The sequence below is a fragment of the Carlito syrichta genome, unplaced genomic scaffold (genome assembly GCF_000164805.1).
Source record: "Carlito syrichta isolate Samal-C Ts95f unplaced genomic scaffold, Tarsius_syrichta-2.0.1 Scaffold313443, whole genome shotgun sequence".
Classification (NCBI taxonomy): domain Eukaryota; kingdom Metazoa; phylum Chordata; class Mammalia; order Primates; family Tarsiidae; genus Carlito; species Carlito syrichta.
This window is the reverse complement of record NW_007257539.1, coordinates 377,958-394,015: the sequence shown is the minus strand read 5'-3', so window position 1 is coordinate 394,015 and position 16,058 is coordinate 377,958.

Below are 16,058 nucleotides of genomic sequence, written 5' to 3'. Positions count from 1 at the left end.
CAGTTTCTCTAAATTAATTTTTTTCCAAGTATGAAGACAAAACATTAAATATATCTTGACTTTTGTAGTTTTCTGCAGTTTATGGCATTAATACATTTTTTTCTTGTATTTCTCTATCACTTATAAATCTTACAAATGTGATAGCATGGCATTTATTGGTAAAATCTGTTTACAAATCAAACTGGATATAGAGAAACTCTTATTTTTCAGTTCGTTACACAAAACCTCTTTGGTATTATATGACATGTCACTGCTACATTAACTTACTGTATATTTTTTTGAGAGTGGAATCTTTTCAATTTCTCCCACTGCATCTTGTTTTCTTCACTTTATGCTGGTATTTTTAGACTCTTTCTAACTCTAACTTTTTTCTTCTAGGCAATATATTTTGTTATTCAGAAACTTGATTTTGCGACTTTTGACTGAATCTGACTTTTCTTAACAAAATTTTTACTCTGTTTTGAAATTTCAATAGCTGTTTAAAATTATCAGCACTTTTCCCTTTCAAATGGATATAATTTGTAGTTAACTGTCTTTTCACAATTTCTAGACATTGCAACATTTTAACTTATCTGCCACAGACAACATGGAATGGGTAAAGCAACTTGGATTACCAACCCACGTGAGACTCATAGATAAGTAGCTTTCCTTGTAAACACAGATTTTTTTTTGTCTTCCTTGATGTACTAGTGCAGAGAAATATCCCAGAAGATTGTAATTCTTCATCACTAACCTTATGAGAATTGTTCATAGGCCTAAGTTTAAAATCTTTCTCTTTCATGGCACATCCTGTCTTCAAGATTGCCATATTGAAGCATCCAGAATTGGTTGTAAAATATAAATGCTAATAAAATATAAAAAGAGGGTGTATAATAAATGAGAACACTGCAAAAAATAAAACTTCATAATCATAACGCAATTTACTTCTAACCTACACAATCTATGTTTTGCAGTATTTATAACCACAGGAAAGCAATAATAAGACAATTGAGTTATGGCACATAGAAATATCTTTTTTGTAAAGAAAATTTCTCTCTGATTGTCTATTACTTCAGGGGAGTTGTTCTTTCCCAGTAAGTCAGTAGGAGGCATTCAAAGCAAAGAGCATAGGAAGAGATTAAAAGACTCAGGGAAGGGACATGTTGGAACAGATGAAGTATGAATATATGAGGCCAGAAAATTCATCAGGAGTTAATGAGAAACGTCAGGAAAAGCCTGAAGTTTAACAAAGTCTTCAAAAAGGCACTGGAGTGATGGGCACTGTTATCTCTAAGAAGTGTGCTTATAGTTCTCCTTTGCAAGTGACAGTACAGTACTGATGGCAGGAGAGGTGGTCACATCCTTGGTATATTAATAATAATGAGGATGACATAATGGATCCCCCAAGACCACAGCAAAGGGATTGTAATTATAGTAATAATTCACATGGTCATCGGGGCAGCAATAAAGTTCAGAGATGATTAATAGATTATTATAGCATTGGTGGTAATATAGATCAGCAGCTAATAAGAGTGTTACTTAATACAATACAACCAAAAGAAGGTAAGTCTGCATGTGCAAGAGACTTCCTTAATTGGAAGTCATGATCTTGTGCCAAGATACTCAACTTGTGTCAGTCAGACCCAGAACCCTTTAACTGAAGACATAATCAAGTCCCTAAGAGGAAGAGCATGTAACACCATGGCAAGTAAAGTTTGTGATGGTTTCCCCAATCTCTCCTCAGAGACACTTTTAGTCATTTACTCACTTGACATTGTTTCAGGGATAAAACAATTTCCAGACATATTGAAGGTTATTGAAGGCAGGGCCTGAGTTTACACTGACACTTGAAGTCCCAAATTATTACCACAGCCCCTGTGAAAGTGATGGCCTACAAGGACAAGGTAACAAACTACTGGACAAAGTTGGACTTAAAGTAAGACTACTGGTTCTATGACTTGACCCAGTGATCAACTTCCAGATTCTTCAATTTATAATAACAATTGATGTACGTGGCAGTTAAAGTAATTTTCACCATAGATCTTTGGTTTGTGGAAGCAGAATGATTATGTGGAAGCTTCTGAAATCATTGCCCTCCTCCATCAAAGTATAGTGAATCAAAAACATATGGTATTTCAAGAGTGGAATAAATTCTGCTCTTAAGAGTGTAGGAGTGGTTGCTCCTATTATGCCACTATTAAATTCAGAAGTCTTATCCCTGCATAAAAAGTATATATTTTAGAGAATGACTTTATAATGCTGCAAGCTCATCCACCTAGTAAAACTGATTATGCTGCTGTGGCATAAAAGGGGGTGGGGAGGGCTAAAAAAAAAGAAAAAAAAAACCAGAATTATTTTTGGAGAGCAGAATCCTTATAGTATAGGCTACCTCCACTAGGTAAGTGTCTGAGGAACCCATTTGCATCAACATACCAGCGAGCATTGTTGTAAGATGCTATGTTCAACTTCAGTGAATTATTTTTCAGAGATTCTGTCAACACATTTGCCCATTTTATGGATGGATGATTTACCAGCGCACCTGCCCACACTTCACTGAATGCTTAGAAATTTTTGAACAAAAATTGTGTTGCCCCCATACCCCACCCTACCTATTCACCCAATTTCTTCCCAACTGACTTTTTTTTCTTTTGTTTCCCTGGATGAAAAAAGTTCTCAAAGGGAAATGTCTTGATGATGTGGAAGAGGTAAAACAAAAAATGGCAGAAGCACTAAAAGGCATCATAACTGAAGAGTTGAAAAACTATTTTGAGCAGTGCAAAATATGTCTCAATAACTGTATTGCCCAGAGTACTTTGAAGGTGACTGAAATTTAAATGTGTAAGAATAAATACACAATTTTTAGTTCCCTCTTATATGTGGCTTCTTTGCTAAAGTAGATTATGATGGCTTCAGGAACATGATATGCAGCCACCAATTTGCAAATGCATTATTATCTATCACAATGTGTAATAGACAATTTGCTGTGTATTAATGTGTAATAGACAATAAAGTGAATTTGCTGTTTCGCTTCACAACTATATCTACTCTCCTGTTCTCTGTCCTAATATACTTAGAAGAGATCTGGACTGTTTAGACATACTGCAAAATATCACATTGGTCCATTATATTGATGACATCATGTTGACTGTGATGCAAAGCAGTCACATTCGGTGGCTAGCATGCTAGAGGCTTTGGTAAGACTTATGTGTTTTACATGAAGGAAGATAAAATTGCCATGCAATGATTCAGGGACTTGAAATAGTTGGGAAAATTTTAAGGGTCTGGTAGTATGGGTTGTGCCAGAACACCCCTCCAGAGTTAAAAGACATCTTTCTGTCCCTTGCATTTTCTACTGCTAAGAAGAAAGCACAATGCCCAGTAGGCACTTTTGGATTCTGGAGGAAACACAATCTGTACTGAGAAATAATGCATCATGTTATGTCTTAATTCATTTGGGATGCTATAATAAAATACCATAAGTGAAGTGGCTTATAAACAACTGAAAATTATTCTCACAATTCTGGAGGCTGGGAAGTCCAAAATCAATGTACTGACAGGTTTGGTTTCAGGTGAGGGACCATTTCCTGGTTCATAGTTGACACCTTCTTGCTGAGTCATTACATGGTAGACACTAGCTCTCTAAAGTCTGTTTTATAGAGGTATTAATCCCATTTATAAGGGAACTAACCTCATCACTGAATCACCACTCTTAAATCCCCACCTCCTAATTCCATCACTTTAAGGATAGGATTTGAACATATGAATTTTGGAGGAAAACATTCAGACCATAGCAGTTTGTATATGAGGTATTTGGAAAAGCTTCTAACTCTGAATGGAGCTGCAGCAGAACAGGGTGCTGCAGTAGTTCTAGGCAGTGGTAGAAGCAACACTTCCACTTAGGCCATATGATCTAGAAAAAACTACGATAATGGAGGTGTCAGTAATGTAAGTGAGGGTTTTGGCAAGTCTCAGTGGGAGAATCACAACACATGGCCCTGGGATCCTGGAATAAGCACAAGCTCTTTTCAGTGGAGAATTATGTATTTCTTATGAACAATTTCTGGCATAGTCTTGTAGAGATGGAACACTTGACCATGAGACACTAAATGACTATGCATTCAGAGCTGTCCGTTATGAGTTGGATGCTGTCAGATCTGCCAGGCTAATAGTCAGCAGCAGTACAGTATAAAATGAAAATGATACTGTGATACTGTGTTTAAGCTCAAGCAGGAATAAAAAACTTCCAATAAGCTGCAAGAGAAGTTAGTCCAGACACTCATGTCATCTAACAAAGTTGCATCAGTGCTCCTCCCTCAGCTTATATTTTTGATCACATAAAGGAAGGAGAAAAGAGATGGATCAGCTTGATTTGTGGGTATAGTCTTAAAATGTGATATAGCCACATTCAGGGGAAGCCTTGAAATAGTTATGAGGAAAAATATTCCCAATGGGCAAAGAATCAAGTGTTTTACCTGATCATCACCTCTGTGTGGAAGGAGAAGTGCCCTTAGGTGCGACTAAATACAGCAATTTGAACAGGGATTAATGGACTGGTCAACTGTTTGGGAGCCTGAAAGGAAAAGGATGGGAAGATCAGAGATGAGGAGGTCTGGTGAAGATATATGCGATGGGCATATGGAAACAGACACTAAATGTGAGAATTATTTAAACAGTGGGGGCAGGGAGGAACACATGAAAAACCCAGATGATTTGCATGGGTGCTTTTTAGTACTCCGTTGCCTAATTGTGACTATGGGTAGACAAACACAGCCAAGTGTGTCCTTAGAAAGATACAGTTACTTAAAAAATAAGAGTTTGAGTCACATCATCAGTTAAGCCACTGAGACAAGTACAGAATGGATACTTAGGATGGATAGTAGAGAAAGTGGCCCAACTGCTGTACTTTATCCCATGGATCTACCTTTTCTAAGTTTCTCTTCAGGATGAGTGGCCAACTGGGATCTGTAACCCAAATGTTTATGGAAAAGTTAATTTATCATGCAGCACATGGTATGGAATGTGGTATCCATGGAGGTATGCTGCCCAGAGCTCCCTTCAAGAAAAGTCTTGCTGATTAGCTATGAAGACACTACATTTAGTGTTTGAACAAAGACAGTATTTTTCCTGGGCAGTATCCTGTGATTGAGCATGACAGAGTAATACAGTCTGACAATTTATATCCCATGAGACACACCTTTATGGGCTATCTTTGTGACAGAGTTCCCTCTTTGACTGCCTGACACTTTCACCAAACTGCACTGTCTTCTTAAAATCTTTCTATCTGATTTTCATTTCTTCCCCTCTCCATATATAGATGTTAGATCAGCATTCCAGTCTAAAGGCTTTCCAAGCCTACCTCTGTTTTTTTCTGTATCTTTCATAGGCATTTCCCTCAATAAATCTCTTTTATTTTAACTCCATCTGGCACCTGCACCTGGAGGACCTAATCAATATGGCTTCAGAGAAGACTGATGAACATGTCTTGGAAACGAGAGGCTGATATCAATTGGTCTGCTATCTTCCCCTCAGTGTAATCCCATGCTCATCAACTATTATTGACCTCCCCTATCTTGTGTCAAAAACTGAGAATTTACTCAATCAAGTTAAGACAATTCTTCTGCACTCTGCTATTTACGGCTAAAAGACATCTAATTATATTACCAATTAGGCTGTTTGGTGACTGTCCACCACAGTAAATATTAGCATTATACAGAGCACAAAGTTCCAAAAACCACATTTAATTTCTTTTTTCAGTCACAATCTCTCAAGAAACCCCTAGTGACATTTTGTGGAACCTTAGGTTTCCAGAGAACTCAGCTTGAGAAACTCTGTTCTAGAAGAGTCTTCTTTATTCTTTTACTCATGTCCTCTATAAGTTACCACTTTTCCTTCCCCTTTTCTTTCTTTAGGCCTAACCTTCCATCATTTCTGGGAGGAGATATAAACCATCTTTTCAGATAAGTCTATGAGATTTGAATCTTTATTTCTGTTTCAAAACTGGACTGGAGAAATGGAAATAAAACCCAGTGTTTTTCCAAGAAAGAAGGGGGAGGGTCCCAGAAGAATAACACTATAATCCTGTCACATGTCTTTTTAGTAATGAACTTTGAAGGTCTAAAAACATTAGGATAACCCTGAATGAAAACATTGTCTTAAAGTAAATGTTTCTTTATAACACTGGCAAAGTTCTATAAACTCCCTTACATTTCTGTGAATTTTATTTTCTTTCACTGGCTAATTTACTTCTTGACATGTAGGTGCTGTTTGGTACTACAGAAAAAGAACTATGACTGTTTAGATGATTCCTCCATAGGCCCTAATTTCTAGCCTCATTTGCTAATTTAATGTAAATTGTGGCTCTAGTTTTTAGAATTTTTATTTGTTTTATACCAGTTTGTGACTTTAAACTTTTTTTTTTTCTCTAGAACTTATCTAACTTCTCTATCAGTGGGTTGAGAAGTAGCAAAAAGCACACCCTGACAAGCAAATGGGTGGATATTTGATGACAGCACTGAAATCCATGGGAGAAGAAGTCTTGTAGGTAGATTAGAAGACTGGCAGTTCACACTTGTTTTTAACAAGCTACATGTTTCTCGAGTACTTCAACATATATTTATGTCAGAATAATGACCATGCGGATCTGAGTATCACAAACCTGAGGTGGAGACTATTAAAGAAGTTTTCCCATTATTTTTATATCTGTTTATCTAGCATATCACAGAATTAAGTGTCTTACAAAACATATTTTGCAATAAATGTAGTGGTCCCTTTCAAGTGACAGTTAAAAAAAATCTTACTCATTTTTGGTGGAAATATTTCAAAACAACGTTACATATTTCACTGACTTTCTAAACTATTCACGTTGTAATTTTAACACTTTTTTTATAAAATGACTTGGAGGTTGTTGTCAGCTATGGAACAGTCTAATACATTATGTTTTCTACACTCAAGTCCCTACAAGAGAAGGGGAATTCTCACCTCAAAGATATGTTTTAGTTATGGAAAGAATCTCTACTCTGAGTTTCTGGAATCTGCCATGCCCCAGTGGGCCAGGATAAGCTACCTGTAAGAAGCCTTGAATCTCACTTTTCCTATTCTTTTGAGGTTAAATCTTGAGATTGGCAAAAATGGCAAGATTTTTTTTCCTTGAAGCTCAACTTTGTTAAAACTTACTCTTTTCAGCCCCATTACAAAGTGGGCAAAATATATGAATAGACACTTGTCAAAAGAAGACATATGAGCAGCCAACAGATACATGAAAAAATGCTCGGCCTCACTAGTCATCAAAGAAATGCAAATTAAAACTACATTAAGATACCACCTAAGTCCAGTCAGGATAGTTATCATCAAAAACTCAAAAAATAACAGATGCTGGAGAGGATGTGGTGAAAAGGGAACACTTCTACACTGTTGGTGGGAGTGTAAACTAGTACAGCCTCTGTGGAAAACAGTGTTGCGATTCCTAAAAGATCTAAAAATCAACCTTCCATACGACCCCGCAATTCCCCTACCAGGAATATACCCAGAAGAACTCAAATCACTCCATAAAAAAAGATACCAGCACACTATGTTTATCGCAGCATTGTTCACAGTAGCAAGAACATGGAACCAATTGTGCTGCCAATCAAAAGAGGACTGGATTAAAAAAATGTGATACATATACATGATGGAATATTATGCAGCCATAAAGAAGAACAAAATCATGAACTTTACAGCAACCTGAATGGACTTAGAGTCTATAATACTGCGTGATGTATCACAGAAAAAAAGAACTGAGTATCACATGTTCTCACTCATGAGCAGAACTTGAACAATTATTGTAATACTATAAGAAAAAGATTGGCAGTAGCGGGAAACTGCCAGGGCTGGGGGGTGGATGGTGGCGGTGGTGGTAAGCAGGATTGGCAGTAGTGGAAGTCTGCCAGGGGAAGGGAGCCCACACCTCATCAACAAGGGTACCTACATAATGAAAATTTGTATACCTAACACTGAATTGTACCCACATCTTTAAAATAAAAAAAATAAAAAAATAAAAAAGAATTCTCTATGGAAATCTCAGTCCCTAGGAAACAGATTTTCTGCTTTAGAAATTTTCCTAAGAAAATCTCAGTCCCTCATTCAGATACCATTTTATACTCAATCTTTTAGTCCTACAGACAGGTAGGGACTTGTTTAAATTGTGGGTTGAAATAACTAGGATGTACCTAGGATTCTGACATACAAGCATACATAAACAAAGAGCCTCGAGGGACTATTTGTTTTCACGTACTTTCTTTTTTCTTCTACTTTACACATACATGTGCTGCACACACGTGGACTTTTCAAAATGGAAGTGTAACTGAGTTCCTTAGGCAGCTGGAGCAGGATATCTGGGAAGTCTTGACAATAGCTACAAGGACAGTATTCAAAATTTTGAGAACACTGCAGAGGTATTTCTAATATATTTAGTCTTTCTGTCACCCAGTTGAGAATTGCTCATGCATGGACATTTGACGCATTCTCTGTTGCAGGTAAATCCATTGACAATACCATAGTTTCACATTCAGAAGACCTGAGGCCTTGTCCTGATTCTGCTGCTCAGTAGCTTTATGACCATGGCTAATTATTTCACATTTATCATCCTCAAGTTCCTTAGCTGTAAGGAGACATTAATGTTTAACAACTGAGTTTTGTTGAAGATTGCATGATATGTATGAGAAACTCTGAATATTCTAAATTTTTATGAAAATTGATAAATTTGTAAATTAGAAAACAACAGGAAACTCGCATGGTCACTTGTTTAACCATCATTCTAGAACCTTCCTAAGAGGCACAAAATTACTAAACTGGTCAAAGTCTGAGACATTCACTGGGACTCTTTTTACTAGGGTAGGTAAAATGGAAGGGGTACCCCCAAAATGGAATTTATTTATTAAAAATTGTGTATTTATTCTTACATGTTTAAACTTCAGTCACTTTCAAAGTACTCTGTTTGATGGAATACATCTATCAGGATACTTTTTCCACTGCTCAAAACAATTTTTGAACTCATCAATTTTGATGTCTTTTAGTGCTTCTGCCGTTTTTTGTTTCACCTCCTCCACATCAGCAAAATTTTTTGAGGACTTCTTTCATCTAGGGAAACAAACAAAAAGTTGCTTGGGGTGAGATCAGGTGAACAAAGAGGATAGGTTACTGGGATCATGCCATTTTTGTACAAAAAACTACTGAATACTCAGCATGATGTGGGCAGATGCACTCATAAATCACACATCATAAAATGGGAAAATACTGAAAGAGTCTCAAAAAAAAAAAAAGAAATTACTGAAGCCTTACACAACAACGCTAGCTGGTACACGAATGTCAGTGGGTTCCTGGAACACTTACCTAGCAGGGGAAGCCTTTATTACAGGCCTTTCAAAAAATAAGTTCTTTTGGGGGGAGTTCTTCCTCATATAGGGTCTTGAGTTTCACTTGCCTCTTATACTCCTTATGTCTATTTGGTAAGTTTACCTAGAGAGGCTTACCTAAGCAGGCTTTCTGTGTTCTGTCGGCAACTAAAGTAGTAAAGTGGGTCTCATTCTCATCCATATTGATGGCCATTTCAGATCAAGAAAAATTAATTCAAGAAGGTTTCATACATTTTTCTGTCTTTTTTTTTTTTTTTTTTTTTGAGTTGGAGTCTCACTCTGTCGCCCAGACTGGAGTGCAGTGGCCGATCCTGGCCACCGTAGCCTCGACCTGCTGGGCTCCGGCCATCCTTCCGCCTCAGCCTTCCAAGTAGCTGGAACTACAGGCGCACGCTTACCACGCCCGGCTAATTTTTGATTTATTATGGAGATGAGATCTCGCCAAGTTGCCCATGTGGGTCTCAAACCCACGGGCTCAGGCAATCCACTCACCTCAGCCTCCCAAAGGCACGGGATTACAGGCTGAGCCACTGAGCCCGGCTAGTTTCATACATTTTTCAAGGCCTAACCCTTTCACACTAGTAGACCTTACCGCGAATCTCTACATTTGGAAGAATAAAAAATTGACTGTGTTAATAAAGCTTATTCTTCATTACCTATTATGTTATTGTTATTTTTATATTTAACCCTTTTGGCAGAAACCCTCTGAAGAGAGAAAGAATAAATGTTAGTGTTTCCAGCCTCAAAACCACATCCCAAACTTCTAGTACTAAGCAGGAAAAAAAAAATTGATTGCTCATATGCTTCTGAATATCAGCAAGGGAGATAAATGCCTAATCAAATAGTTACAACATCACAAAATAGAGTGGTAAGATTGTGCAAACTGCATTTTTCTGCATCCAGGTCTGGAAAGGTTAGGAAAGATTCCAGAATAGTGTGAGTTCAGCTTGAGTCTTAAAGGATAAGCAACAGTAAACTAGGGGCAAGATCATTAGAAGTTGTTCTAGGTACAGGAGGTAGCATGAGTAAATGCATAGGTTTGTATGAGTAGAAATCATTAGTTTGAAATTGTTGGAGCATGCATTACAAGGTAAGGAGTAATGAGAAATGCAGCTGGAACACATGGCAGGGAATTTACAATGACAGGCTTATGCCACATTAGGAACTTGGATTTTATCCTGCAGTCAAAGGGAACTGTTGAAGGGTTTTGAGCAGATACTGTGCATCATCATACTTCAGTTTTTAAAAACAAATTTTGCTCAGCCTGTAATCCCAGCACCCTGGGAGGCCAAGGTGAGTGGATTGTCTGAGCCCGTGGGTTCGAGACCCACCCAGGCAACTTGGCGAGACCTTGTCTCTTCAATAAATCAAAAATTAGCCAGGCATGGTAACATGCGTCTGTAGTTCTGGTTACTTGGAAGGCTGAGGCAGAAGGATCGCTGGAGTCCAGCAGGGTGAGGCTGTGGTGGCTAGGAGCATGTCACTGCACCATCCAGTCTGGGTGACAGAGTGAGACTTCAACTCAAAATAAATAAATAAATAAAAACAAATTTTGACAGCAATGCACTTGCTAAATTTGAGAAGAATATACTGGAAATAGAAAGCATTTTGCAATAATAATTTATGTGAGAAGTAGAATTTAGCAATCTATGCAATATATATATATATATATACACATATATATATAAGTTTTAAGCAGAAATTCCTCCCATTTTATATATGTGCTAAAATAGAGGCATATCTGAGTTCCTTGGGCAGGTGGATCTAGACAGACTCAAGAATGGCTGCAAGGGCAGCCATATAAATTTTGGAAACAGCACAGGGGAATTTCTAACATATTTGGCCAATCTGTCTCCCACTTGAAAGTCAGTTATGCATGGACACTTGAAGTATGCTTGACTGAGAATTGCTGAGTTGAAAATTTCATAGCATTTTATATCAAAATTCTATCTCACTGTTATTGACATCTTGGAATATGATGAGTTTTTATTATGATGATAAATAATGGTTAACTTTTTTCCATTAGAGAATTGAGACCTTCAGGACAATATTAGCATGATCTTTGTTCACAAGTTTCTCTGTAATTAATTCTCAATTAAATGATTAATAATTTCAATTGCTAGTTATCCAAGAAACATCATGCTTGCCTACACTTTTAGCATGATATAATCATTACATATGACTAGGGCTTTCTCCTTCACCAAATAAAATGTATGATGTTTACTTATCTGTACTTTAGCATGTAGGTAAAGTCACAGAATATACCACAGTGAGAAAACCAAATAGCTACTGTCTTCAAAGTGTCTCTTTGTAAGAGTCTGATATTTTCTGAGGTGTGACATTTCACCTTCTGCTTGTAAGTGATAACTTTAAGCAGTCACGGTACTTTTCTGTTTATGATTATATCATATTATTTGAAAAATATTTGAATAGGATTGTATAAAGGAAAACACAATTGCTACATCTTCAGAACAGATGAATATTAAACATTGGTTCCAAAAATGATTTAATGGAAAAAGCTAGTGTGATTTGGAATCATCTTCTAACTTTACTACTTCTTGGCAATATGACCTAGGGCAAATACATAGCATCTAAGATCTTGGTTTTCTTTTATAAACTGTGGATATTGAAGTCTGCTTCACAGGATTGTTTTAAATTATATAAAGTATTTAAAGTGTCTAACTTCAAAGAGCAGATATTCTGTAATTATTATTTCCTTTTTGTTCTTTGCTGTCACTTTGTGATCATTGATTTTTGTTTCTCTCCATCACTGGCTGGAGGTTTTCTTTCTTTTTTTTTTTTTTTTGAGTTAGAGTCTCACTCTCACCTAGACTGGAGTGCAGTGGCTGCTCCCGGCCACCGCAGCCTCAACCTGCTGGGCTCTGGCGATCCTTCCACCTCAGCCTTCCGAGTAGCCGGAATTGCAGGCATGTGCTACCACGCCTGGCTGATTTTTTCATTTATTGTAGAGATGAGGTCTCGCCAAGTTGCCCAGGTGGGTCTTGAACCCGTGGGCTCAGGCAATCCACTCACCTCAGCCTCCCAAAGGCGCAGGATTACAGGCTGAGCCACCGAGCCCAGCTATGGCTGGAGTTTTTCTTGCTAAGTGTTGGAGTATTACACAGGTGTTAATGAGAACACATGGCATTTTCTATTCAAAGTGCTATGTATCCTCATTCAGTTCCAAGAACATCCTCAGTGTGCCCAAGACCTCCAAATCTGTATCTTCACCCATGACTCTCCCCAGTAACTCTGGATTTGCATACCCAATTTTCTATTTGAAATCAATACTTAGATAACTAGCAGGCATTTTATTTATTAAACAAATGCTTATTAGGTAGCTACTGTAATTGTAGATGCTGAGGATATTTCAGAAGAAAAAATGGACAGAATTTCCTCTCAATATGTTTACATTCTAGAAATGGAGAATTACACAACAATCAAAATAAATAAAGCATATGTTATAATAGTAATAAATGCTATGAAGAAAAATAAAAGTGAGGAAATAGATATTTATTGTTGCATTACAAATTACTCTAAAACTTAGAGGCTTAGAACAACACATATTATTATCTCCCAGTCTCTGTGAGTCATAGATACAATTGTGGTTCAGCTGGGTGGTTCTGGCTCAGGATCTTTCACAATATTTTAGTTAAGACATTGATTCATGAAAATGCAAACATCCAGGTTAGGATACTATCACACATTAATAAGAAATGTTAAAATAAACTGACTGACAATGTCATGTGTTGGCAAGGATGTGGAATAATGGAAATTCTCATTCACTGTTGGTGGATGTTTACCTTTATGCAAACTATTTGAAAACAGTTTTAAGTTGTTTAGTCAAATTGAACATATTCATGTTCTTATACCTAGAAATACACTTTCAGAGATTCTACTCCAGGAAACCAGGGAACCTTTGAACCACAGCACTTGTACAAGAATGTCCAGAGCATTATGATATTCATATGTTCATTACAACAGAATAGGTAAGTATATTATGGCAGTTAGAAAGGTGAAGAGAGAAATGACACGTTTTCTTTTCTTTTTTTTTTTTGAGTTGGAGTCTCACTCTGTCACCCAGACTGGAGTGCAGTGGTTGCTCCCGGCCACCGCAGCCTCGGCCTGCTGGGCTCCGGCCATCCTTCTGCCCCAGCCTTCTAAGTAGCTGGAATTACAGGCATGCGCTACCATGCCCGGCTGATTTTTTGATTTATTGTAGAGATGAGGTCTCACTGCCTAGGCGGGTCTCGAACCCACGGGCTCAGGCAATCCACACACCTCAGCCTTCCAAAGGCGCGGGATTACAGGCTGAGCCACTGAACCTGGCTTGACACACTTTCTTGATGAGGTTTGGGAAAAAACTAAGGCATTAGTAGCTCAGACACCTTCTCTTTTCTTTCTTGTATGAGTGAGATATTGCAGGGAATATGTTAGTTTCTGCTCTGCTAGATGTAGGTACCCATGTGTGAGGTCTGTCCCAGTCTACAGTTAACTGTGCATGGATGGGCTAGTCCCATTCAAGATCTAAGAATAAGGAGGATCACTTGCTCACAAAAGAAGCTACATTCTCAAATTTCCACATTGCTAGTAACAACATCGGTGATTTGTATATGTATCTGCTGACTTCTGACCTTATTTTTTAATTAAATCTAAACCTTTGTGGGTTAAAACCCTTATTACTACCATACACAATCCCCCTGTCATGGTAATGAGTAAGACGGCCATGTCAACTCATTTAATGAGGTCTATATCCAGCTCCTAACTTATTCTGCTTCAGAATTTGAGTGGCATTATGGCTCTCTCTGTGGCTTAGCGGTTTAAAAGTAATTTCATCATCCCTATTGTTCTTCAGATTAGAACTAATGTAGGACTATTATGATCAACTGTATAGTTATGGACACATTTGGTAGTCGGTCCTCAGGATTTCTTGGCAGCAATGACAAACATGAAAAACAAAGGCAAAGCCAATGCAAGGATGTGTGCATGAGAAGCATAATACAGTTGTAAGGAATAATAACACAAAAGAAATGGAACAATACTAAAAAAACAGAAGCTGTTATATAAAAGTCTAGTAAATGTCTACCTCATGATATACCTTTACTATATAAAATAGAATAAAACTAGAACACCTCAATTTTAAAGAACCAAAGGGCATATTGTAACTATATATAAGTACAAGCCAGGTTAAAAAAAAGAATGTGTAGTACAATAAACACTCTAATAGACCCAATAAAATAATTATTGTTAATAATAAAAATGTTATTAGTAGTAATATTTGTAAGTGCTCTATGAATTTGGTAGCTGTTATTGCGAGTTATTAAGAACACTGATATCAAAGTGAGAAACAGAAGAGGGTTGTGAAAACCCAAAGAAAGAGTTAAGATCTATTTGTTTCTCTATAACTGTACCCTCCTTATTATTTCATCCTCCCTCTCGGCTGTTTGACTCTTTCATATCTACTTATTTACTGAAGAAACTTGTGGTCTCTGGATCTAGAACATTATTTTTTAAGAAACATACAATTGTAGTAAAAACAGATAAATAAAACAGAAAAAGAGAGGAGTCTTTCTGTGAAAGACTGAAATAAAGAAGTAGCTTAAGTTTAGTAATGGCTCTCAGTTCTCATTAGAGATCAACATCATATTTTACATTCAAAACGAAGAGAAGCTCAGCCAGTGTAGAGTTCAGGATGTCACCAGAAAAAGATGACTGAGTTGTCTTTCATGAGGCTTCTCAAGGTGCCATTTAACTTAACTTGGTGAATTTGTCAAGGTCCAGGGTATGATCTTTGGCTTTGCAGTCTCAGAAACCTGAACTACTTTTCAATTCAAGTGGAATCACAGTAACTAAGTTCACCAAACTCATGTATAAAATCAGAATGCTAATATATTGACTTAAAAATAAAAAGAAAACTTTTACATACATTAGCATTCTTTTATTGGTATTTCTAGAATGTGCTTTTCAAGCAGGCAAGTTAATGTCTGAGAAATGCTTCATAAGCACAGAAGCAGAACAAACTCACCATCATCTCCCACTTCCACTTTTTTAGTAAACTTTAAATCTGGGCTTATATACATGTTCACTCTTTTCTTCTTAATACGTTCACAAAGTGAAACCAGAGTGATCTTTTTTCAAAAATGCAAAACTGTACAGTTTTGCCTCTATGTAAAACTCTGCAGTTACTTGTCACTGTAGACAGAAAACCTAAACCCTTAATACTGCCTAAAAATCTCTGCATATTATGACCCTATTTGCATGAGAGAATTTAAATTGAGATACTTAAGCTTTACAATACTTTCAAGTATAAAAACATGATTATTCAGATTTCTGGAAAAATATTTTTGTTGTACTCTGAAACTATCCAAAACACTTTCTACCTTTCCTTGTAGAAAAATAATTGTTTTTATAATTTTTTAATAATGTAGGTTTATTTTTGGCAGAACAATTTATTTTGAAAATCAATTGGTACCAAAATGGGCATGATCACTCTCTCTTATTGACTTATTGAAACAGTTTGACCTTCATTCACAGGAGGTACCAGAGATCATATACTTATTTGTCCATAAATTTAATGTTTATTAAACACCCTATAAATATCAAGTACTATTTTAGATGTAGGAAAAAAAAAAAAAAAAACTAGGGGAGAGGATACATAGCCACAACTCAAGACGTCAGTGGGAAGATGCA